Source organism: Notolepis coatsorum, assembly GCF_963971535.1.
Source record: "Notolepis coatsorum genome assembly, chromosome: 17".
Classification (NCBI taxonomy): domain Eukaryota; kingdom Metazoa; phylum Chordata; class Actinopteri; order Aulopiformes; family Paralepididae; genus Notolepis; species Notolepis coatsorum.
The window spans coordinates 22,812,601-22,838,025 of record NC_140181.1 but is presented as its reverse complement, the minus strand read 5'-3'; the positions used below and the strand labels follow the sequence as shown (position 1 = coordinate 22,838,025).

The 25,425-nt window shown below is 45.4% G+C and overlaps 1 protein-coding gene across 1 annotated transcript in view; it reads right to left on the bottom strand.

Annotated features, from left to right (window-relative positions):
* The window catches only part of LOC311243974 (copine-9-like), a gene marked incomplete at both ends in the record, with an annotated part of 217,986 nt that overhangs the window by 167,334 nt on the left and 25,227 nt on the right, over positions 1 to 25,425 (bottom strand). The gene's annotated exons all lie outside the window — the stretch shown is intronic.

Genomic DNA, 25,425 nt, shown 5'->3' with positions numbered 1-25,425 from the left:
AAGGGACACCTACGGGAGACTGCAATTCAAAACTGGCCCCTGTAAATGTCCTAACCCAACCCCCTCCAATGTACAGTCATTTACCTAGTATGGTTTTGTCAACAGTCCAATGTACAATTTTGCTTGTTTGTACAGTGTCTCCCCCCCCCCCCCTCAATGTACAGTTTTGCTTGTTTATACAGTGTTTCTCCCCCCCCCCCCCCCAACCACCTCCAATGTAAATTACCCAGTATGGTTGACAATATCCCAATGTACCCAACCCCCCCACACAACCCCACCCAACCTCTTCCAATGTACAGTTTCTACGTCAAATGTATATACTCCCTTTTCTTGACTCCTTCTGTATCACAAACAGTACTGTATTTGCAAATCTGGTATGTCATAAATGTATAGATGTAGCAGTACTGAATATCTGTATGTCATGTATGTCATATATGTCCTGATGAATTGAAAATGGGGGACCCTGATGTAAACAAGATGAAAGTCTTTCTCTGGTCTGCATCCCCTTAACAATTGTGTGTATTGAGCTGTACTGTATTGTACCCATTCTGCAATCTGTTAATAAAGTTTTCAATCAATCAATCAATCAAGACAGAACTACACTTCCTAACACAATGTGAAAATTACAGAAATATTAGGGAGGAATTCTTTCCAAAAATTGAAATAATTTCCCCAGAATTCCAAAGTATGACAGAAGTGCAGAAATTGCCATTCCTCCTGGGGGAACAGAAAGAATGTGCAGTTTTAGCTGCAAAATATGTCAATTCATGTCACAAGAAAAGGGACAACCAGTAGGACACATATACTGTATGTACCATGTTTTACTCACTGCACCATCTCCTTTATTTCTTTTGATCTTATATTGTCTGCTGTTTATGTCATAATTGTGCTTTGGCAACATTTGTGAAATTTCATGCCAATAAAGCTTTTTGAATTGAAGAGAGAGAGAGAGAGAGAGAGAGAGAGAGAGAGAGAGAGAGAGAGAGAGAGAGAGAGAGAGAGAGAGCGAGAGAGAGAGAGAGAGGCGGGTGCAGCACGAGAGAGACACACACCACGGCGGGTGGGTGTAGCACGAGAGAGACAGAGAGACACACACCACGGCGGGTGGGTGTAGCATGAGAGAGACAGAGAGACACACACCACGGCGGGTGGGTGTAGCACGAGAGACAGAGAGACACACACCACGGCGGGTGGGTGTAGCATGAGAGAGACAGAGAGACACACACCACGGTGGGTGGGTGTAGCACGAGAGAGACAGAGAGACACACACTACAGCGGTGGGTGTAGCACGAGAGAGACAGAGAGACACACACCACAGCGGGTGGGTGTAGCACGAGAGAGACAGAGAGACACACACCACAGCGGGTGGGTGCAGCACCAGAGAGACAGAGAGACAGAGACCACAGCGGGAACAGAATAGATTGCTTGAAAAACTCACCCTAACGCAGATTCAATGGCAAAGTTGGAAGGAGACGACGTCGACGCATTTTCCTACCGTGGAGATGATTGAAAAGTACCAGTCCCATCCATGATATTGTCCCCCCGGCACAGCACTCGATAACGTAGCTAGCTAACGCTAGTTAGCTAGCATTAGCTAACGCTAGCTAGCGTTAGCTAACGCTAGTTACCTGTCCCTGCCTTTAGCTAATTGCTACTAGCCGACATAGCTATAGCCTGACTGAAGGTTCTAACACGCAACAACTTTCATCTTCAGTCCATCTGCCGAACATCCTCTTCGTCTTGGCATAACCTAATCAATCATACTTGGTATTGATAACAAGCTTATGGCACACAGTGTTATTTCTTCTGCTCCATGCTGCTTTTCAAAAGACATCCACTCGCTCCTCTGGATAGCGCTGAATAGACCCTGTACCTGGCTGTAGCCCCTTCCCTCGTGGATCCGGTCTTCTTCACATCTCTCTACCGACTACCAGACCGACGCCAACCAGCTTGGCTCCCCCTAGTGTTTGCTTTGCACAAAAGAAAAACCCAGAGCCGCAGAGCCCGGAACACTATTCTACAAATGTGTCTATCTGCAGAGCAGCAGAGCCGCAGAGCCCGGAACACTATTCTACAAACGTCTAATGTGAAATATATAAGCATGTAAGCAAAACTAGATTTTTTTTTTTTGTGAGGCCCCCCTTCCCGCGAGGCCCTGTGCGACCGCACTGCTCGCACACCCCCTGAGGCGGCCCTGTGTAAACACATGAGACATATTGCTGTCAGTAGAACAGTGAGAATCTGGAGATAATATTACACGTCAAAGAAAACATCCTACTATTTACTCCAATATATAGATATATAAATATAAATTATTATATTACATAATGTAGAGGTTAATGCTTCAAAGCTGGAACACCACCAAGCAAATAAATATCATGACATTCATTCAGTTGAAAGTGTAATTTTAATAATGCTACATTATTTATATACAGCACTTCAGTTAATTAAATGAACGCTCTGTGTTTCATTTAAAACTACAGACTATTGTTTAATCGGTGTGCACTAACAGGCCAACATTATGGGACCTACCACATTATGGGACCATTATGGGACGGTGTTACCGTCTTCTCCTAAGTCAGACAAGAAGATAGATAACAATTGTGTATTCAAGCATGGATATAATGGGAAGCGTATACGGACCAGCTATCCTAGCTGTTGGCCAAAAACACCTAGCTCCATGTGTTTTAAGCTAGGCTATTGGTCCGTATCTGCTTCCATTAATTTGTGCTGAGCTAGGCTAGCTTGCAGCCGGGATAGCTTTCTACTGAATGCACAGAGAGGAAATGTGTATCAATCTTCTTGTCTGACTCTGGAGAAGAGCGCATTTCCCATAGCATGTTTCAAGGTCACTCAGTCACTCATTTAGTCACACACACACTCACTCACTCTGTCTCACCCTCTTTCACACATGCACACACACAGATACCAACAGCAAAGGCAACATTTTACATGTGCACCACATCACATAACGTTAATGATATGGACAGTAATATGGATATCAACAGACGTTGAACACAGGTTCACTTTTCTCTATAAAAGCCTTTCCCCAGTCAGCCAGCCTCCCCAAGAACAAACCACGGACACTTCAGTTATCACGCCATATACACAGTCATATAAACACATTCACAGCCACACACACACACACATCATCACATGCACGTGCGCATGCATACACAAACAAGGTCTGATCAGAGAGAGTGTTGCTTTGATATCGTACTTTGTCATAATGGCATATCTGGAACAAAGGTATGACACACACATGCACATTACACACACACGCATACACACTTGCTTACACACATACACATACAGTACACACACAAGCATACACAAGCACACTTGCTTACACAGACATACACATATACACACACAGACACACACACTCGTCACAGACACAACATTTAATCAGAATTATTGCCGTGGTTGATTACAGCAACTTGAGCAGATAAGAGAAAAATACAACTCTAGTGTATTCAGTATGTTAACTTTTTTTTTTATTCACTTTTTCTCCTCCTTTTTCAATTTTTTCTCCCATCCCAATTTAGCCGTGCCAATTCTCCCCTCCCCTGTCTTGAACGTTGCTCGCATGTGCCCCCCACTGGCCGGTTGTAGGGAGGATAGAAGCCCATCACATGTCCCCTCCGATACATGTGGAGGCAGCCAGTCACATCTTTTCACCTGCCAGCGCGGACTCTCATTTGGCGAGGGGTAACGTGTAGGAGGCTCACACTGCCCCCGCCATTTTCCTGTCTCTGCTGTGCAGGCGCCCCAACCGACCTGTAGGAGTCACTGTTTACAACGTCCAGATTACCAGCCATCGACTTCCCACCCGCTAACTCTGCCAATTGAGTTAGTATGACGGCCGGCCCAAGCCGGAGGCAACGCCGACAGCCGGATTCAATACCGGTGTCTCTTGCGTTGGTGACGAGCGCAATGTCTGCTGCGCCACCCAGCCGCCTCATTATGTTAACTTGTTCTAATTCTGGTATACTGGTATGGTACTGGTATGATATGTTTCTGTACATTTAATAGTAGCCACAGTTCATGTACATGACTTGTTAAGGAAACAATGTAAATATGTGTGTATCATTTGTTTGTTGTATGAAAGGGTAAGTTCAGAATGTTCAGTGTCACTCTCATGAACAATTTTCCTTGTGCTCCCCACTCAATCTATTCTCCCATCTCTCACTCACGCTTACACACACTTGGACATACACACACGTACACGCGCACACACGCGCATACAGGCATACACACACACACACACACACACACACACACACACACACACACACACACACACACACACACACACACACACACACACACACACTTCTGGCTATCCAGAGAGATCAGGGTTAGTGATTCCCACACTCCCTTCGTCAATTTTTTTTGCCAAGCTGTAATTTCTTTTATGAACCCATCCCTTGCTATTCAAAATTCCCACGAGTCTTTAACATGCAACGGCCCATGCGTCGCATCAGGCGATTTCTCCGTCTTTGCTCAACGCCACGGGGGTCTAGACACTTTAACAAATGCCTGACTGTATTTTGGGTCACAACATACCCAGCTTGGATGCAGGTGAGATGGTGTAGCTTGTATCCATGGAGCCGTCCGTGTCCCTCCAGCTGATCAATGAGAAATGATGCTACCTCCAGAGGGTCAGATTCATTCTTCCTTCTGTACAGCCCCATGCATTTTAACACCCTTCTTAGTGTACGCATACTCATCACAATATCATCCACCGTGCTCAATAATAGCATAATCTCGCCATGTCTCAACCCAAGCATGAAGAACTTAATCAAATCATGTACACAAGCCATAATTCCTCAATGTTCCGGTCTCGCAGACGGCACACATCGTTTCCTTATTCAAACATGATTTTCACGTTATAACGTGAAACATTTATGTTAAAACAAGAAGTTATCACGTTATAACGTGAAATTTTTTTTTTTATCCACTTTTTCTCCCATTTTCTATATTTTCTCCCATCCCAATTTCGTATCATCCAATTCAACCCTCCCCTGTCACGAACGCTGTTTCTTGCCTCCCACAAGCCGGCTGCAATGTGGACTAAGTCATACATAGCACAAGTCCCCTCCGGTACTTGAGGTAACAGCAGTCGCATCTTTTCACCTGCGCAGCTCGATCTCTCAGTGGCGAGGATTAACGCGTGGGAGGCTCACGCTGCCCCCGACACTTCCTGATTCTACTGCGCAGGCGCACCAACCGACCTGTAGGAGTCGCTGTCCACAACGCCCGATCCCCACCCATCAGTTTCCCACCCCCTAATACGGCCAATGTGTATTAGTATGAACGACCAGCTAAACTGAAAGCAATGTGGAGCGCTGGGCTAGAACAGTCGAGCCCAGCGTCTCCGCATTCGTGGCGAGCGCCTTGCCCACTACGCCACGTAGCTGCATAACATGAAACATTTAATGTTAAAACAAGAAGTTATCACGTTATAACGTGAAACGTTTTATGTTAAAACAAGAAGTTATCGCGGTTAGGTGGCCGAGCGGAGATTGCGTTCGTCACCAGCCCCGGAGCTGTGAGCTCGATTCGCCTGTTCGAATCCAGCTCACAGCTCCGGGGTTGTCACCAGCTTGGCTGGCCGTCTGCACTGATACAATTGGCTGTATCAGAGGGTGGGAGAAGCTGGCGGGGTGGGTCCGGGTCGTTGTAAACAGCGACTCCTACAGTTCGGTCGGGGCGCCTGCTAAGCGCGGATTGGACGTGAGGGGGATAGTGTGTCCCACACGCTACGCCCTCTCAATGAGAATCCGCGCTGCCAGGTGAGAAGAAGCGGTGATTGGCTGGACGTGTGTCGGAGGAAGCACGTGGTAGCCTCCACTCTCCCAGATGATCTGACTGTGGGGGGTAAGTGCGCAGCGATCAGGAAGGGACTGGGAATTGGCATACGACTAACATTGGGATGGGAGAAAATCGGAGGAAAATGGAGGGGGAAAAAGACCAAAAAAAAAAAAAAAAAAAAACAAGAAGTTATCACGTTATAACGTGAAACGTTTTATGTTAAAACAAGAAGTTATCACGTTATAACGTGAAACGTTTTATGTTATAACGTGATACGGATATTTTTTTTCTGTTTCTGGTGTGGCAGCAATACACTTACGTACTTTCTGCCTAATGTAATCTCAGCATCATTGGAAATGAGAGTCCACCCCTCAATGTATTATAAATAAATAAAGGTTGAATGAACAATGCTTCTCTCCTTAAGCATTTGTAGTTATTATACCCCTGCCTCCAATACTGCGTGTGCACAGTCCTGAGTCTTAGTCTAGTATTGTGGTCTGTGTCATGTGGTGGCTGGGAATATAAATCAGCCACACTATGGGAATATAAATCAGCCACACTACAAGTAGTTTAAATATTCAAAATAATATTAAAATATGTTTTACTGGATCTGCCCCCGCAGCAGCAGTCTTTGTTGGGTTTCCCCTGGCTCTCAAAGAAGGTCACAAGTACACTGCTGATAAGGAGCCTCTAATTATAATCTCTGAGAAGAAGAGAAGAGCACTAATGAAACACGTTCAAATGCCTCCTGCCTCAGGTTTCATTGTGCTTCTTTGTAGGAGATATATAATGTCTGACTCGAAACCACTAAACACTGCACAGACTCTAGCAGTGTATATTATGACTCTTAACCACTAAACACTGCACAGACTCTAGCACAGTGTATATTATGACTATAAACCACTAAACACTGCAAGGACTCTAGCGCAGTGTATATTATGACTCTTACTAAACCCTGCAAGGACTCTAGAGCAGTGTATATTATGACTCTTACTAAACCCTGCAAGGACTCTAGAGCAGTGTGTATTATGACTCTTACTAAACCCTGCAAGGACTCTAGAGCAGTGTGTATTATGACTCTTACTAAACCATGCAAGGACTCTAGAGCAGTGTGTATTATGACTCTTACTAAACCCTGCAAGGACTCTAGAGCAGTGTGTATTATGACTCTTACTAAACCCTGCAAGGACTCTAGAGCAGTGTGTATTATGACTCTTACTAAACCCTGCAAGGACTCTAGCGCAGTGTGTTTTTTGAACGATAGGACATACAGGCCCTGATCTGCACTTTTTGTCTACTGTTAAGATTCAAGATTCAAGATTCAAGAGGTTTATTTGTCACATACTACATAGAGCGGATATGCAAGGAGGACAGCTGCTGGAGAGGTTGAAAAAGAGAAAGATGGAGTTGTGCGGGCATGTTCTGAGAGGATCCAGCGGGGAGCTGTTCAAGAAGGTGGTGATGGGGAAGGTGGATGGAAAGAGAGGAAGTGGAAGACCAAGAAGAGGCTGGGTAGACGACGTCTGTGATTGGAGCGGAGTGAGAGGCGGAGTCACAGAGTTGGAGAGAAGAAGTGGGGACAGAATGGGTTGGAGAGTGATAGGCAACCTTCGGAACGAAGAAGCCACTGCAGTAGTATTTGGTAACCATAGATAGACATATTTTGCCTGAAACTGGTGTTCAAATCAAAATCATGTGTTCTAGTCTTGTAGAAACAGTCAAAGTGGAAAGATTGACAATCAAATATAGTTTAAACCTGAGTTGACTAAGGTGACAAGCTTGGAGAGTGTGTGTGTTTACAGAGACCGGGGGCTCACCACAGGAGGTGATTTGCATACAACTGTTGGCAGCTGCAGACAAAAGATCAGGAGTCACATATCCTGTGTTATCTGTTAAACTGGTCCTGTGGCCTGACTACATCACAGGAAGTCGTTATCTCATGCCCCGAGGCCAGGCCATCTGGTCTGATTATTACATGTTGAGACAGATGTAGGGGAGGAGCAAAGCGTCACCATTCTCAGTAACATAAAGTACACTTTCAAATGTCTGTTTCTATACTTAGATTAGTTTAATATGAACTACAAATGGTCCTGTTATATTGTGGAAATAATCTTGAATCTAATGATATAAAATATGCCATGTTTATGAATGGGAATCACAGAGTTTGAAATTAGGCCACTTCTGAATCTACATTGGAAAATACTTAAATGTGTTGAATAATAACTGTATAAAATAGATATTGATTTAAGTTAGCAGAATATGATTAGGACACTTGACGTGGGCTTAAATGATAAAACTACTGTGATTCTCATTTAGCATCACAAGAAACTGTTCAAAAATGATATCTCTGTGTTTATGAAATCAATCTCAATTCGAATATATATATCTTGGGTTCAACAACCAAAGTATTATGTTAGTTAGACGGTATTTATTCTTTGATTGGAAAACAAAGGAAATAGCTGGTGGGCCTCAGGGGACGGCCCCTCTTTTTCAAATACTCTGTGAAGGCTCGCGATTGGGTGGAAATCCTGGGCGTGAGGTCACTTGGTGACGTCACGCCCAGGGTCTCTGGCTCATGGATAAAATGGGAAGGTGGAGAGACACAGGAACGGAACCGACACAGGACGACACCCACCTTTTCACACAGCGGACGGCGCGGGCAGAGGAGAACCAACGGAAAAGAGCTTTTGGAGGGAGAAAAGACTATTCTTTGTTTGTCAGCCAGACAACAAAGAACATCAACAACTCAACACCTATCATTCTTTAATCTGCTTTCTTAGTAGGACGAGCGGCATAGTGCTCCGGTACCTTGAATATTATAGTGTTCTTTATTGTAATTGAACCAGAACTATTGTAATTACACTCTTAACTTTGAATTAAACAGATGCTAGTACACCTTCTCCGTCATTTCTCCTGCTTAGCTGCTGTCGAACAAGACCAGTTGGTCTTTTGAAAGTACAAGGGTTTTTAGGAGACAATTTCACAACGCAGAGTAGGATCAAGCCGGTTCTGATCTCATCAGAACCAGAACATAGACCTTTGTGACTTCACCACCTAATGATGATGACTACATACCAGGGCATACAGTGAAATGCGGGTCAGTTCTTTCCTTATAGTGACCTTTATTTTCCTCGTTCCTTAAAAGTGTCCTTTCCATTTTGTTTAAAGTGACCGTTTGTGTATGAGCGAATGCAGCATGTGTGTTGTGTGTGTGTATGTGTGTGCTCATGTGTACTTGTGTATGAAGAGTTCAGTGTTCAATGTTCTGATGGCCTGGGGAAAGAAGCTGAGCCTTAGTGTCTCTGTTCTTGCTGTGTGTGTGCGTAGGCGCTTGCCTGACCACAGCAGCTTGAATAGGCTGTTGTTGGGGTGGTGGGGGTCTTTATTCTGCATGCTCTGGATTTGCACCTCCTGTTATATAAGTCCTGCAGGGGTGGTAGTGCAATACCTGTAGTACGCTCTGCTGAGCGCACCACTCTCTGTAGGGCCTTCCTGTCCTGGGCCGTGCTGTTTATAATAATAATTTAGGACCTGCTCAGAGGTCATCATTCGGCACGCATGCGATGCATGAATGCGATTCGTATCTGCGATTAACCCATCCCGTCGTCCTTCCCCCCCAAGGGCAGCCGGGAGCAGACAGGCGTCAACGTGAGCCGTGCCAGGGGACCAATCCAAGTGCTCCTGTCCGTCTTCGTCAAGGACGCCACAGCGTTAGCGATCTATTGTTGTTGTGCATGTTTTTCCATTGGGTTTATCTTATCAGGGGGGGGAACCCTTGCGAGCACGGGGAGAACATGCAAACTCCACACAGAAAGGCCTGGGAGATACCCCACCTGGGTAACTGGCATCATGGAAACCTGGTCCCCAAGCGGGAATCGAACCCTGGACCTTCTTGCTGTGAGGCGACAGTGTTAACCACTACACCACCGTGCCGTTCCCTGTTTCCAAACCAGGCAGTGATGTTTCCAGTCAGAATGCTCTCTACAGCCCAGGAATAGAAGGAGTGGAGTATCTTCTGAACTTCCTTAATTGTCTCAGGTGATAGAGGCACTGTTTCACCTTTTTTACCACAGAGTCTATGTGTGTTGTACATGTCAGGTCCTCTGTGATGTGGACTCCCAGGTACTTAAAGCTGCTCATTTATCCACAGTGGCGTGTGTGTCCCCTGCTGTATTCTCCTAAAATCCACGATCAGTTCCTTGGTTTTACCAATGTTCAGGAGTAGGCTGTTACCCCAGCACCAGCATGCCAGTACATCAACCTCCTCCTGGTAGGCCTTCTCGTCATTGTTAGAGATCAGCCCCACCACCACGTGTTGTCAGCAAACTTCACTATGGAGTTGGAGCTGAACCTGGCCACACAGTCATGTGTGTACAGTGAATACAGCAGGGGGCTGAGAACACAGCCCTGGGGGGACCGGATGCTCAGGGTGATTGTGTTGAAGGTATGACCCCCCCACCCTGACCGCCTGGGGCCTGTCATTCAGAAAGTCCAGGATCCAGGTGCTCAGGGCGGAGCTCAGACCCAGATCGATCAGTTTGTCAACCAGTCTGGTGGGGAATAATAGGTGTTGAAAGCTGAACTATAGTCAATGAACAGCAATCTCACATATCCCCCCTTCTGACTGTCAAGGTGGGAAAGGGTGTTGTGCAGTACCTGGGAGACCGCATCGTCAGTGGACCAGGGTTTCCGTTAGAAAAAATTGTTGCCGGCCTCAGTGTCCGGTAGATTTCAATCTACCGGTCAAATGAGAGAAATTCCGGTCAGAGTTTATTGAGCTTAAAAACAATTGATAGGCAAAAGAATGACAACAAAACAAAAGAATGACATCATCAAGGCATGTAGATTTATAATATTTTTTACTTAAAACTAGGCTACTTTTGCGTATAAAGTCATTATATTCCAAATAAAATAAGTCCAGAGACTCGTGCTGCTGCCGACTTTAAATCAAATATGTGTCTGTGGGCAGTCGCCCGACATTAATAAACAACAGTCTGTTATAATCACATTTTTATGAGCTAACGAATTCCGTTATATTGGACATTTGTATTAATTATATCAAGCGAAGAACTGAGAAATTTGGCAGAGAGAGACGGCAACATTATCGTGGGTTTGCGTGACGACTCTCTCTCTCCACCTCCCAATGACTTATTTGCGAGAGTATGTCGATGCAGAGCAGCAGATTCAGCTGTTATTGGCTCTTTTCTGGGGACCGCACAGCAGCGCCCCCCACCCAACATTGAATTGAAAATGGCTGAATTGGAGTACTGCTGGAGTACTGCATTGTGCTGCTGCTGCTCCGGCTCTGCAGCTTCACAAAAGTTCGCACACCCAGCACTAAGCTCTCGCTGACAACGTCGTTGTCATTATTAGAAGCAACGATGAAACAAATGTAATGATTGTTTCGTTCATCGCATAGGCTATTTAATTTGAGCTTATTTTAATACAATTCAAATAATCAAATTGTGCTTAGACTCAGGGAATTATTTTCACCGGACATTAAGACCGGAGAGATTAAATATGTCGGACTTCAACAGATTTTGCCGGTCAAATACCGGTAATTACCGGCTAACGGAAACGCTGCAGTGGACCTGTTTGTCCTGTATGCAAACTGCAATGGGTCCATGTTACAGATATAATCCGTGTGTAACGTTCTGGGTTCTCTGGCTGTTGCCTGAGAACCATACCACCATTCTGACACCTGTCACTTGCTTTTCTCTGTCACTGATTGTCTGTGTTCTCTGATTCGCTGTCACTGTGGTGCGTGTGGAATGTGTGGAATGTGACCTTATGTAACCCCTGTCTCCCCTGTGTTTTATCGTCGGTTCTTCATTCTACTTCCAGCGTCGGTACACGGTGGTACCCTGGATCACGGACGTTCCCTGGCACCCGATCGTCCTGTATTAGTTAGGTTTATTATTTTGTGTGCTTTCTCAGTAGACGCTCGGCGTCATTGCTACCTATTTGCTCTGGTGTACCGTTCCATCATTAAAGGAACCACTATTCAAGAGCAACAACTCTCTGCCTCTTTTCTTCCCCCACAACTGGTACCTTGTCAACACTCACCCGTAACACCGTGACCAGCCTCTCAAAGCATTTCATGACCACAGAGGTGAGTGCCACTGGTCTGTAGTAATTTAGGCCTGCTGGGGAGGAGGTTTTTGGTACAGGGATTATAGTGGACACCTTGAAGCAGGCAGGGACCACGGACTCGGCCAGGGATAGATTTAATATAGTGGCGAACACCGAGGCCAGCTGATTTGCACAGGACTTGAGTATTCGTCCTGTTATCCCATCTGGACCTGCAGCTTTCCTAGTGTTTACCCCCATGAACGTTCTTCTCGATGAGAGAGTATGTTCCCCCCCCCTCGCATCAGTGACGTCGCCAGCCGGTGAGCTAACGTCGCCACTGCTCGCCCCAAACCTGACGTAAAAGGAGGTGAGTTAATCCGCAAGAGAGGCATCGGCACTCACGATTGAGGAGGGGCTGACTTTAATATCCAGAAATGTAAAAGCCATCATATTTACAGTATTTACAGCTATAGTATTTGCAGTAATTGTGACATGTTGTGAGAAACCTGGTAATGGCAATTATTCACTGTTTCACTGTCTCCATAGAGCTCCATTATACCTTGGCGAATAACCTGAAAATATGTTTTAAGGCTACAGACAGAGATGCTTTGATTCTGAAGTTTCAAGGAAATAAGCTGCCCTACCATGTGCTTTGTCGCAAGTGAAGTGTGTGTTCAATACGTCTGGTGCAAAAGGTCCCCTGTTGTAGAGTAGATGTTCAGTTTGAATGCCATCCGTTCTGGTTCATTCCGCTACGCAACATCATCCTTGAACTGATCCTCACAAAGGACGTGTACGTGTACTATAGACCTTCACTTTTCCCTATGCTATGAGGACATTTATAACTTTTAGACAGTCTGTGATTTCAGCATGGTGCCCCCTGTTGAATGACTGTTGCCACATACCAGACTTTTTTATGCATTTAATTGAATAATTATTTTTGCTAAATGGGTTTCGTTATAGATAGAGTCCTTTCTCAACACAATCCTCATACTAGTTCAATATCTGAAATGAATAAAAACACTCTTCCTTCTATACTAATGTGTCTTTACTACTATGCACTCATCACTGCAGCACCCAAGTCTCAGCACTGTTTGATGAACATTGTTACTCAGTTGTAAGAATTGTACCCTTCCTGCTGACTTGTCGTACAGAACTTGTAAGTCGCTTTGGATAAAAGCATCAGCTAAATGACTAAATGTAAACGTAAATGTAGTTCCGGCTAGATAGCCACAAACCAATACAAAGTCAATGGGGTCGCGCTCCCGTCTGTACACTAAAATCTACTTTGTGTGCAAGCTTCAGTCAGTTTGGACAGACAGGAGCTCGGCTCCATTGACTTTGCATTGGTTTGTGGCTATCTAGCTGGAGAAAGGACTCTACTGATCAACAACATCAGTAAATAAGGAAATATGGCAAGGGTTCCAAAATCGGAACTAACCCTTTAGGTACAAAAAACGAGTTAACATCACTGTTGTAGTTGGTAAGTAAGGTAACATACAAATTATGGTTAAAATGAGTACCGTAATTCCTCTAATAGTAACCCCGGCTTGTATTTGTTTCAACTGTAGCGGATACCAGGCTTGTATTAGGAGGAGGCATGTATAAGAGAGAGGCCTATATTTCTAATTTTCAAACAGATCATAATGAATAAATCAACATTTTGTGTCAGTTTGAACCCAGTAAAATGTACTGGGTTCATTTATTGAAACCAAGCAAGTACTGTATGAAATACGGTAGTAAACAGTGCAATTACAGGTGGTCAAAAAAAGTTAAATAAAGTAAAATAGTGCAATCACAATACTGGTATAATAATAATAATAATAATAATAATAATAATAATAATAATAATAATAATAATAATAATAATAATAATAATAATAATAATAATAATAATAATAATAATAATAATAATAATAATAATAGTAATAATAATAACTTCGTTTTATACAATTCTGAGGTAGGCTTACTCTCTTAACTCTTAACTCTCATTAACACCATACCATTATTATGGTATTGTAGCGACCCTGGGATTTGGGTCGGGTGGGTCCGTTCAGCTGTCACTCAACACTCCGCCATCCCGGCGCTGGCGGACGCGCCAGCCACGGGTTGACAGAGTCGAGAGTGCACGGTCTGACCTGGGGAAGGTATAAGAGGGCGGGGCACACAGCGTGCACTCGCTCTGGGGCATGGGAAATGGTAGCAATGAGTCTGAGTGATACCGCAACCTGTAATGGAGAACTGTTGTGAATAAAGACCTGCACTGAGAACTACCAACCTGCCTCGAGAGTCGTCTTATAACGTTGGAAAGCACGAACGTTACAGTATTTACTGCACAGCCAGGCCAGCATATAACAACAATAACTCTAATATACATGAAACCCGGCTTGTATTAGGAGGCCGGCTTATAATTGCTTAGCTCAACAGCGCACCCGGTCATTAATAGAGACCCGGTTTTTAATTGAATACCGGTTACTATTAGAGGAATTACGGTATTATGACTTCTGGGAGGTGGTTTAAACACATCGGGTCAAAATTGGAACATAAATGGTGTTATGGTTTGTAACCGACCCCAATCGCACAACACAAGACAGGTATGAGAGTAAGCCAAAACAGGGCATTTATTTATTACATAACAAAAAGCGGCACAGTCCCTTTAATGGAGAACACAAAAACACTAGAGTCAAAGAAATATGGAAAATGCGGCACTGTGCCTTTAAGAGGCGAACAGGCTAAGGGACTAAGGCTAAGGGACTAAGGCTAAGGGACAGGGCTAAGGACCAGGGCTAAGTGTCAGGGCCAGGACCAGGGGCACTGGAGAGGGGGACAGGGACAGAGGCCCGGAGAGGCGGGCTGGAGACAGGGACAGAGAACAGGGTTAAGGCCTTGGACAGGGCGAGGGCCAGAGCTGCTTACAGGGATGAGGACAGGGTTCCGACGGCGGAGGCCTGGCACGGAGATCCTCTTCGTCCCTACTCAGATGCTGCAGACGGGCAGCGCAGAACAAAGGGGGTCCCAGGGGACCGGGATGGGAACACGCCGTCCTCCCGTGGAATACTAGGGAGCGACGACGAGCCTGGGTCCAAGGGCAACGGGATGGGCACAAGCCATCCTCCCGTGGAATACTAGGGAGCGACGACGAGCCTGGGTCCAAGGGGAACGGGATGGGCACATGCCGTCCTCCCGTGGAATACTAGGGAGCGACAACGAGCCTCACCCCAGGAACGAGGATCACGAAGAGACGCCTTCCTCCCGTGGAATCGGGAGCGATGACGAGCCGGCTTGACGTCTGGAGTGGGAACACTGGAAAACCTCCCGTAGAGAATTAGAGAGCGAAGACGGTGTCCCACTCCAGGCAAACGGCGACAGGTGGTGATGGCTGGCACGTCGTCTCACGCCGGAGACGCGGCAGGTGATGGTAACGTACAGGATGGTAACGTACAGAACTCCATGAACACAGACACAGATACAGAGTCCAGAACACAGAACGACCCGACCAGGACTGGAAGGGAGGTCCAGGTATATAAAGCCCTCTGGGGCGCTAATCACAAACTATGACAGCTGCGTGAAGGTAGAGGAACAGAATGTCCAAGGGTGGGGGCTGGTGAAGAGTAGGAGGCAGGCAAAAGTTCTCACAAGGGTGGGGGCTGGTGAAGAGTAGGAGGCAGGGAAAAATCTCGCAAGGGTGGGGGCTGGTGAGGTGAGGAGACAGGGAAGAGGTCTAGGGAACAGGCGAATCCTCACAGTACCTCCCCCTCCACGGGAGCCACCGGGCGACCCAAAAATCAGACAGCGGGGCAGGGGACAAGACAAAGCAACAAACAAAATAAATTGGGCCATGCTAGCAGGGGAAGCCACACCTAAAGTGGGGCTAGCAGAGGGACAGGGTAGCTGCCAGTGCATTGCTAGCTACAGGGCCTATGCTAGCTGTACTGCTACATTAGCATAGAGGCTGCGCTAGCTGCCGGAGCTAGGCTAGCAGACAGGGCTGGACTAGCAAAGGAGAACAAGCTAGCTGGAAGGACAGTCCTAGCTGTGGGGAAACTGACCTTGCTAGCTGAAGGGGCAGTCCTAGCAGTGGGGAAGAGGGTAGCTAACAGGGGAGCTAACGAGGCTAACAGGGGAGCTAACAGGGAAGCTAACGAGGCTACCAGGGGAGCTAACAGGGGAACTAAAAGGAGCTAGAGGGAACTAGAGGGAGCTAACAGGGGCTAACTCACATACACTGTCTGTGCTGGCTGGGGTCGTCGACTGGTCGGGTCGTACTGTTATGGTTTGTAACCGACCCCAATCGCACAACACAAGACAGGTATGAGAGTAAGCCAAAACAGGGCATTTATTTATTACATAACAAAAAGCGGCACAGTCCCTTTAAGGGAGAACACAAAAACACTAGAGTCAAAGAAATATGGAAAATGCGGCACTGTACCTTTAAGAGGCGAACAGGCTAAGGGACTAAGGCTAAGGGACAGGGCTAAGGACCAGGGCTAAGTGTCAGGGCCAGGACCAGGGGCACTGGAGAGGGGGACAGGGACAGAGGCCCGGAGAGGCGGGCTGGAGACAGGGACAGAGAACAGGGTTAAGGCCTTGGACAGGGCGAGGGCCAGAGCTGCTTACAGGGATGAGGACAGGGTTCCGACGGCGGAGGCCTGGCACGGGGACAGGGGCCCGACGGCGGAGGCCTGGCACGGAGATCCTCTTCGTCCCTACTCGGATGCTGCAGACGGGCAGCGCAGAACAAAGGGGGGACCGGGATGGGAACACGCCGTCCTCCCGTGGAATACTAGGGAGCGACGACGAGCCTGGGTCCAAGGGGAACGGGATGGGCACAAGCCATCCTCCCGTGGAATACTAGGGAGCGACGACGAGCCTGGGTCCAAGGGGAACGGGATGGGCACACGCCGTCCTCCCGTGGAATACTAGGGAGCGACGACGAGCCTCACCCCAGGAACGAGGATCACGAAGAGACGCCTTCCTCCCGTGGAATCGGGAGCGATGACGAGCCGGCTTGACGTCTGGAGTGGGAACACTGGAAAACCTCCCGTAGAGAATTAGAGAGCGAAGACGGTGTCCCACTCCAGGCAAACGGCGACAGGTGGTGATGGCTGGCACGTCGTCTCACGCCGGAGACGCGGCAGGTGATGGTAACGTACAGGATGGTAACGTACAGAACTCCATGAACACAGACACAGATACAGAGTCCAGAACACAGAACGACCCGACCAGGACTGGAAGGGAGGTCCAGGTATATAAAGCCCTCTGGGGCGCTAATCACAAACTATGACAGCTGCGTGAAGGTAGAGGAACAGAATGTCCAAGGGTGGGGGCTGGTGAAGAGTAGGAGGCAGGCAAAAGTTCTCACAAGGGTGGGGGCTGGTGAAGAGTAGGAGGCAGGGAAAAATCTCGCAAGGGTGGGGGCTGGTGAGGTGAGGAGACAGGGAAGAGGTCTAGGGAACAGGCGAATCCTCACAAATGGACTGCATTTATATAGCGCTTTACAATTTATGCAACTCACAACTCACATTCACCCATTCACTCACACAGCGACAGCAGAGGCAACGTGCAACTGACCCGTCTCGTTGTTATTCCAGCCCCACGCCCCATTTACCTTCCCTTCAACCTTGACTTTTATCCTGCTTTATCCTGACTCCCATCCTTTTTATCCCTCCTCATCTCTGTCCAAATTCTATCTTCCCTCACACACACATTTTCAATTCGGTAACATTGTCAGCCCTTAATGGTCCTGACCTTCTCTTCTAAGCTATGAAGGCAGGAGCCAGGAGAAATGGCCATGTTGTTTGAACTATTTAACAGCGGTAGGGTACTGTATAATAGGGGAATGGGGGACACATGTCGCAGATTTCACATATAATTAGTAGAATGGGAGCGTGGCTCTCAGGTTCAAACACAACACAAATAAATCCACCAGCGTCGTACACAACATCTGCATTACTATGGTATAAGCAATGACTTAATCACTTGTTGTTTTCCTGCGATACTAACAAGACTAAAACAAGTCTAAAAACCATCTGGTGACCATGCAGCTCCTAACAGGAGATTTGAGAAGCACTGGTTATATCTGCTGCCATAGAGCCCCTTGTTAGCGTGCCCCACCCTATTGCTTGGGCTGAGTGTTACGAAGTGAGCAACGTTGTAGGGCTGTCCCGAATGCTTCGAAGCTTCGATCATAATGTTGACATTCGAATTCTAAATCAACATTCGAATTTTAAATGTTTTATACATTTTTATTTATTTTTTAATCTCTTTTTTTTGTGTCTATTCAATCTGTTTAAACCAATGGGGGTTTTCTTCACAGTTGCAGTTAAAGATTAGGCTACAATAATATTATAATATTATACTATAAGACGTCACCATCAACTTTCATACCAACCGTGCCCTTATTGGATTATTTATGTTGACGAAACTGATGAGTTATATTCATTAAAGAAAGTTGATTTAATAAAAGAAAAATACTAATTTAATCAGATTAATCACTTTATTCAAATTGAGGATTTAGTTTATAAAAAAAAAAATGAATTAAAGTAAAAAACATTTTTATAGACATTCAAAGCTTCGTTCGAATACTTCAATCGACATTAAACAGCAGTCTGTTATAATCACATTTTTATGAGCTAACGAATTCTGTTATATTGGACATTTGTATTAATTATATCAAGCGAAGAACTGAGAAATTTGGCAGAGAGAGACGGCAACATTATCGTGGGGTTCACTGAAATCTAAACGTTGCGTGATCACTGAAACCAATGACTATCTCCGCCTCCCAACGAAGCGATAAACTAATCCCAATAGTATGCAACTGCAGAGCCGCAGAGCCAGCGGCGCTCTCAGGTTCGGTCTGGGGACCGCTCAGCAGCGCCACCCACCCAATGGCTGAATTGCCAATGGCTGAATTGGAGTATTGCACTGTGCGGGCACAGCTGTGAGATATGCGGCTCTGCAGTTGCATGCTTCTCGCTAATCAAGCTCCCGCCCGCCATTCTCATCAGCAAACCACAGGTCGTGCTGCAGCAGCTGCCTAACCCAAATGAATTTCGACATCGCTTCACCAATAGTCATTATCAGAACACTACACACATATCATAATGTTCACAGCAAACTGTAGTTGATCACCAGGTATGTTTTATTAACGTAGGTTGAATAATTCATATAAGAAAAACGATAGGGAAATCTCTCTTACCTTTCTCCACTGGTTAAAAATGCCAGGAACTGAAATTGAAACTGGCTGTGTGTGTGATATGATATAGGAACATCGTTGTCATTATTAGACTTGCTTGGTGAAGCAACAATGAAACAAATGTAACTATTTTAATACAATTCAAATTGTGCTTAGAGGGAATTATTTTCACAGGACATTATGACCGGAGATATTTAAATATGTCGGACTTCAACAGATTTCCCCGGTAAAAAAACTGTAATTACCGGACAACGGAAACCCTGGAACAGACCCAGAGAATTTGTTGATTGAAAATGTTTGCTTCCTATTTCTAAAAACATGTTTGTTTTCGCTTGGTGGTACAATTGGAACGTGCATGCATTCAATAGCGCCGACAACATTGGGGAAGCCGACAACGTTAAATAACAATATTTAAGGAGTCGGCTGGGTAGCGCAGTGGACTAAGCACTCGCCTACCACCACAGAGACTCTGGGATCAAATCCAGCTGTCAGCGGTACCTCTGGCTTGGTCAGTCGTCCATACTAACACAATTGGCAGTGTTAGCGGGTGTGAAGCCGGTGGTGTATGTGTCCTGGTCGTTGTAAACAGCGACTCCTACTGGTCGGTCGGGGCGCCTGTTCAGCAGTTTCAAGTTTGTTTATTATTAGTCACAACAAAATACAGAATACTTTATGATGAAATGCTTGTTTCTGTATGAGCCCCTGAGAGTGTGCTACATACAGTAAAAAGAAAGTAAGTTAAAAAAATAAATAAAAAATTATTCAAAAGTAAGTAAAGTCAATATACATACAATATAAAATACAGAGTAAAATGAGTAACAGTGAGGTACAATGCAGAAATGAGATGAGGTACAAAACTTAGGGTAGGGTGCAAATGAGGTATGAATGTAGTGCAAATCTCTTTAATAATAATAATAGATAAATATAAAGTGTGTTAAAGTGTCTAAAGTGAGTAAAGTGAGTGGTAATAATAATGGATAATAATGGATTCAATTTGTACCGCACTTTATATTCGTGAGAATCTCAGAGTGCTACAGGAGATATATAGACAAAAGTTAAATGAATAAAACTATTTAAAATGAATAAAAACAATTAAAAAGACTAACAATCAGTGAAATGGAAGAACCTAAGAGTAAAATAAAATAAAAATAATAATAAAATGAATAGAAGTAAAAAAAATTAAAGTAAAAGAAAATTCAGGCAAAAGCCTTGTTAAAAAGAAATGTTTTAGGCCCCTTTTAAAAGCCTCGACGGATTGTGGTGCTCTCAGGTGGATGGGGAGAGCATTCCAAAGTCTGGGTGCGGCAGAGCAGAAGGCGTGATCGCCCATGGTGTGCAGCTTAGTCCTGGGGGCTTTGAGGAGGTAGGCTGTGCCGGAGCGGAGGGAACGTGAGGAGGACTGGGGGGTGAGGAGTTCCTTGAGATAGGCAGGGGCACCACCGTGTACGCACTGGTGAGTGAGGAGGGACACCTTGTACTCAATCCTGTGTTCCACGGGGAGCCAGTGAAGGGATCTGAGGGTGGGGGTGATGTGATCATATTTGCGCACCCTCATCAGGATCCTAGCAGCGACATTCTGGATGGTTTGCAGTAAGGTGAGGTCAGTAGATCAAGAATTGCTTGAGCTGGCAACCTGTGTCTCCAGGTGATTTCAGTCTCGCTTAAATCAAAAAGTGATATTCTCATTACAAGTTATTCTTTCATGAGCACGCCTGGCATTACGATTAGAACAATTTCTGCTGCCATGATCACCTGAGAGTGACGCTAGCAATGACACCCCTTTATAAATGCTCATAGTTAACCCTTTCACTGCCACACGACAGAAGGTTAACCCTTTACTATCACACAACCGACGGCGATGCTCCATCATTAGCATCATGATGCTAATGACGGAGCATCGCCGTCGGTTGTGTGATAGTAAAGGGTTAACCTTCTGTATTGTCAGTGAAAGGGTTAACCGGCTGTCGTGTGGCAGTGAAAGGGTTAAATGGCAAATGGTAAATCTTAGTTACCACCAAATCTCTGAAGACGTAAATAGCATTGCTTTAACTGCACGTGGCAATTAGTGCCAACCTTTGTGAATTGGAGTGTTTTTGCATTCGAGGCTCATTTGCATAGAAAGGGGCACATATTACCTCATTTAAATACCCGCAAATAGCACTGACGCTGCGCAATCCCTTTGTGAATTCGCCCCTCACACTCACAGCCATGCTGATTTGGCAAAATTACATCCAGCCATTTTAGTTTGAAACAACTTTTAGTCAGAGTAGTGCCATGGTTTCTCCATAGTGCTCCATTACACTTTTAGACAGGGACGTGCCATGGTTTCTCCATAGTGCTCCACTATACTTTTAGACAGGGAAGTGTCATGGTTTCTCCATAGAGCTCCATTATCATTTTAGTCAGGGGAGTGTCATGGTTTCTCCATAGTGCTCCACTATACTTTTAGACAGGGAAGTGCCATGGTTTCTCCATAGTGCTCCACTATACTTTTAGACAGGGACGTGCCATGGTTTCTCCATAGTGCTCCACTATACTTTTAGACAGGGAAGTGCCATGGTTTCTCCATAGTGCTCCACTATACTTTTAGACAGGGACGTGCCATGGTTTCTCCATAGTGCCCCATTATACTTTTAGACAGGGAAGTGTCATGGTTTCTCCATAGTGCCCCATTATACTTTTAGACAGGGAAGTGTCATGGTTTCTCCATAGAGCTCCATTATCATTTTAGTCAGGGGAGTGTCATGGTTTCTCCATAGAGCCCCATTGTACTTTTAGTCAGGGGAGTGCCATGGTTTCACCATAGAGCCCCATTGTACTTTTAGTCAGGGGAGTGTCATGGTTTCTCCATAGAGCCCCATTGTACTTTTAGTCAGGGGAGTGTCATGTTTCTCCATAGAGCCCCATTGTACTTTTAGTCAGGGGAGTGCCATGGTTTCACCATAGAGCCCCATTATACTTTTAGTCAGGGGAGTGTCATGGTTTCTCCATAGAGCCCCATTGTACGTTTAGTCAGGGGAGTGCCATGGTTTCACCATAGAGCCCCATTATACTTTTAGTCAGGGGAGTGCCATGGTTTCACCATAGAGCCCCATTGTACTTTTAGTCAGGGGAGTGTCATGGTTTCTCCATAGAGCCCCATTGTACTTTTAGTCAGGGTAGTGCCATGGTTTCACCATAGAGCCCCATTGTACTTTTAGTCAGGGGAGTGACATGGTTTCACCATAGAGCCCCATTGTACTTTTAGTCAGGGGAATGCCATGGTTTCACCATAGAGCCCCATTGTACTTTTAGTCAGGGGAGTGCCATGGTTTCACCATAGAGCCCCATTGTATTTTTAGTCAGGGGAGTGACATGGTTTCACCATAGAGCCCCATTGTACTTTTAGTCAGGGGAGTGTCATGGTTTCACCATAGAGCCCCATTGTACTTTTTTATTGCAGCAGCTCATGCAGGTAGTGGGGCAACCCAGTCACGTGATTCAGCGGGTACTGGACCAAATGTGACCGACCAACATTGCCATCCTTCGAGCAATTGGTGGCCTTACAGCCTAGCAGGGCTAGAAATCCATCACATGACGATCTCAGATTTTCCGTTTTGATCTTGCAAGAGGGGAGAAAAAGGTAAAAAAAAGTAGAAGGATGGATCACCTTTTTTGAGCAGTGTATATGCACGTAACTTTACTTGCTCTAGCCGCTCTTCTCCAAGAGAAAACCTGGTCTCTTTTTCCACTTTTTATGGCAGTGTGTCCTTAGTGTTACTGCATCCTGCATCTATCCTAGCTTTAGTACTACAGTGATCAGGAAACCGTTCTCTCAAGGACTTATTTCCGTTTGCAGCTCTCTATTCTACGGAAGCCCTAAGCGGCCGTACATTCATACATTTTATTTACTCCGTTTTCCCGTGATAACGAGTTAATTTAATTAGTCAACATCCTGCATGAATCTTATATTAGTGCTGTAGATAATTCTTGAATACAGTACATTTCTCAAATATAATATCGCCAGCCATTCTACCTGTACCTTCTCCCACATCAAAAGTGGATTTCTTTTTACTTTAAATGTATTGGAATTAATGTTGGGAATTCCTCTAGAGATCACACTCTACTCAGTGTACCGTAGCTCAAAATGCTGTTGGATGAAAACCTCATTTCTCCCAATAATTGACACTTGCATTTATGAAACAGTAAAATGGCTTTCAAATTACTTTCATGCTAACCATACTGTCATGAAACACACTGTAATAAATTCATACAGGACCATATGTTTCATTCAAGTAGGAAAATGTAAAAACACCAAACGGGATTAGGGAGTTGTGTGTTTTTCCACATCAGTGTTATCGTGTGTTTCTGTGGGACCGATCCCTGGCTACAGCCATAACTCCTGGTTCATTGAGATGTTGACAGCTGGAGCAAGGACATGATGCAATATAGTAGACTACAGAAGTCAGCCCTGACAATCACTCACACAACCTTGTCACATTTGAGATCTCTCTCTTTTTTAAATTGTATTTACCCAGGGTAGGTTCACTGAGCACAGATGTTCTTTTTCAGCAACACCCTGCTTCACACTCACAGTTACACACATTTAGGGCTGTCGCGGTAACCGCATCACCGCAATCCCGCGGTGTGTCAAGGCACCCGCGGATGTAGAACAGACAACCGCGACAACCGCAGGTAAAATAAAAGGGGCGTCATCATTTTTAACTTAATTTAATGACCAAGTGTCCGTTTTCCAGTAGCATGAGCTAACTTCACGTTTCCATAGAGTTTACAACTCACAGATGAAATCAGGATTTATTTTCATATCCCGGGACTCGAGCCCCCAATGTATACCTTTTCCTGTATTAATCTGAACCGTAGTAGAGTACAGGGGAGTACACTCTAGGGCCGAAGTGCCGGTCATGTAACGTGCTTGTTATAACTAGCCAGACTTCGGGGTAATTCCCTCTGTAAAGTGGTGACAGTAAACCAGGGAACCGTTCTCTCAAGGACTGGGCGTTTATTTCCGCTTGCAGCTCTCTATTCTACGGAAGCCCTAAGCGGCCGTACATTCATACATTTTATTTAGTCCGTTTTCCCGTGATAACGAGTTAATTTAATTTGTTTTCTCGTGATAACGGGATAATTTTCTCAAGATCTCGAGAAAATGAAACGATAGTCTAGTATATATTAGATCACTGCAGGAAACATCATTCAGTGTCAGAGGAGCAGGTAGCCCCTTTCGTGACTATCACAGTCACGAAAGTCACAAACCCAGTCACAAACCCCTCCCACCCCCTCAAAATGTACAGTTTCCTCCCCTGGCCCTTGTATGTATATTTTCTGTTAGGATCTCTGTTTAACAGTACTGTATATTTGCATATCTTGTATGTCACAAATGTAACAGTACTGTGTATACCTGTATGTCATGTACCCCCCTGAAATAAATTAGTCCGTTATCACGAGAAAACGGACTTCATTTTCTCAAGATAACGAGATAAATTAATCCGTTATCACGAGAAAATGGACTTCGTTATGTCGAGATAACGAGATAATAAGTCGGTATCGCGAGAAAACGGACTTTGTTTTCTCGCGACAACGAGAAAATTATCCCGTTATCACGGGAAAACGGAGTAAATAAAATGTATGAATGTACGGCCTCTTAGGGCTTCCGTACTATTCTTCATGTTAGTGACTAACGTTACACGCAGATTGGGTGCTGCCGCTCTCTGCCGTGGTCCCCGACGTTAACTATAGGCTAGCTATCTATAACGTTGGTGTGGTCCCAACATTAGCTATAGGCTAGCTATCTATAGCGTTGGTGTGGTCCCGACGTTAGCTATAGGCTAGCTATCTATAACGTTGGTGTGGTCCCGACATTAGCTATAGGCTAGCTATCTATAACGTTGGTGTGGTCCCGACATTAGCTATAGGCTAGCTATCTATAACGTTGGTGTGGTCCCGACGTTAGCTATAGGCTAGCTATCTATAACGTTAGTGTGGCGGGGAGTCCGCCATACAAGCTTTCCAGTACAACCACAGTCTAACACTGTTGGCCACTAGGAGCTGCCAAGTACAACCACAGTCTAACACTGTTGGCCACTAGGAGCTGCCAAGTACAACCACCGTCTAACACTGTTGGCCACTAGGAGCTGCCAAGTACAACCACCGTCTGACACTGTTGACCACTACAAGCTTTCCAGTACAACCACAGTCTAACACTGTTGGCCACTAGGAGCTGCCAAGTACAACCACCGTCTGACACTGTTGACCACTAGGAGCTACTCAGTACAACCACAGTCTAACACTGTTGGCCACTAGGAGCTGCCCAGTACAACCACAGTCTGACACTGTTGACCACT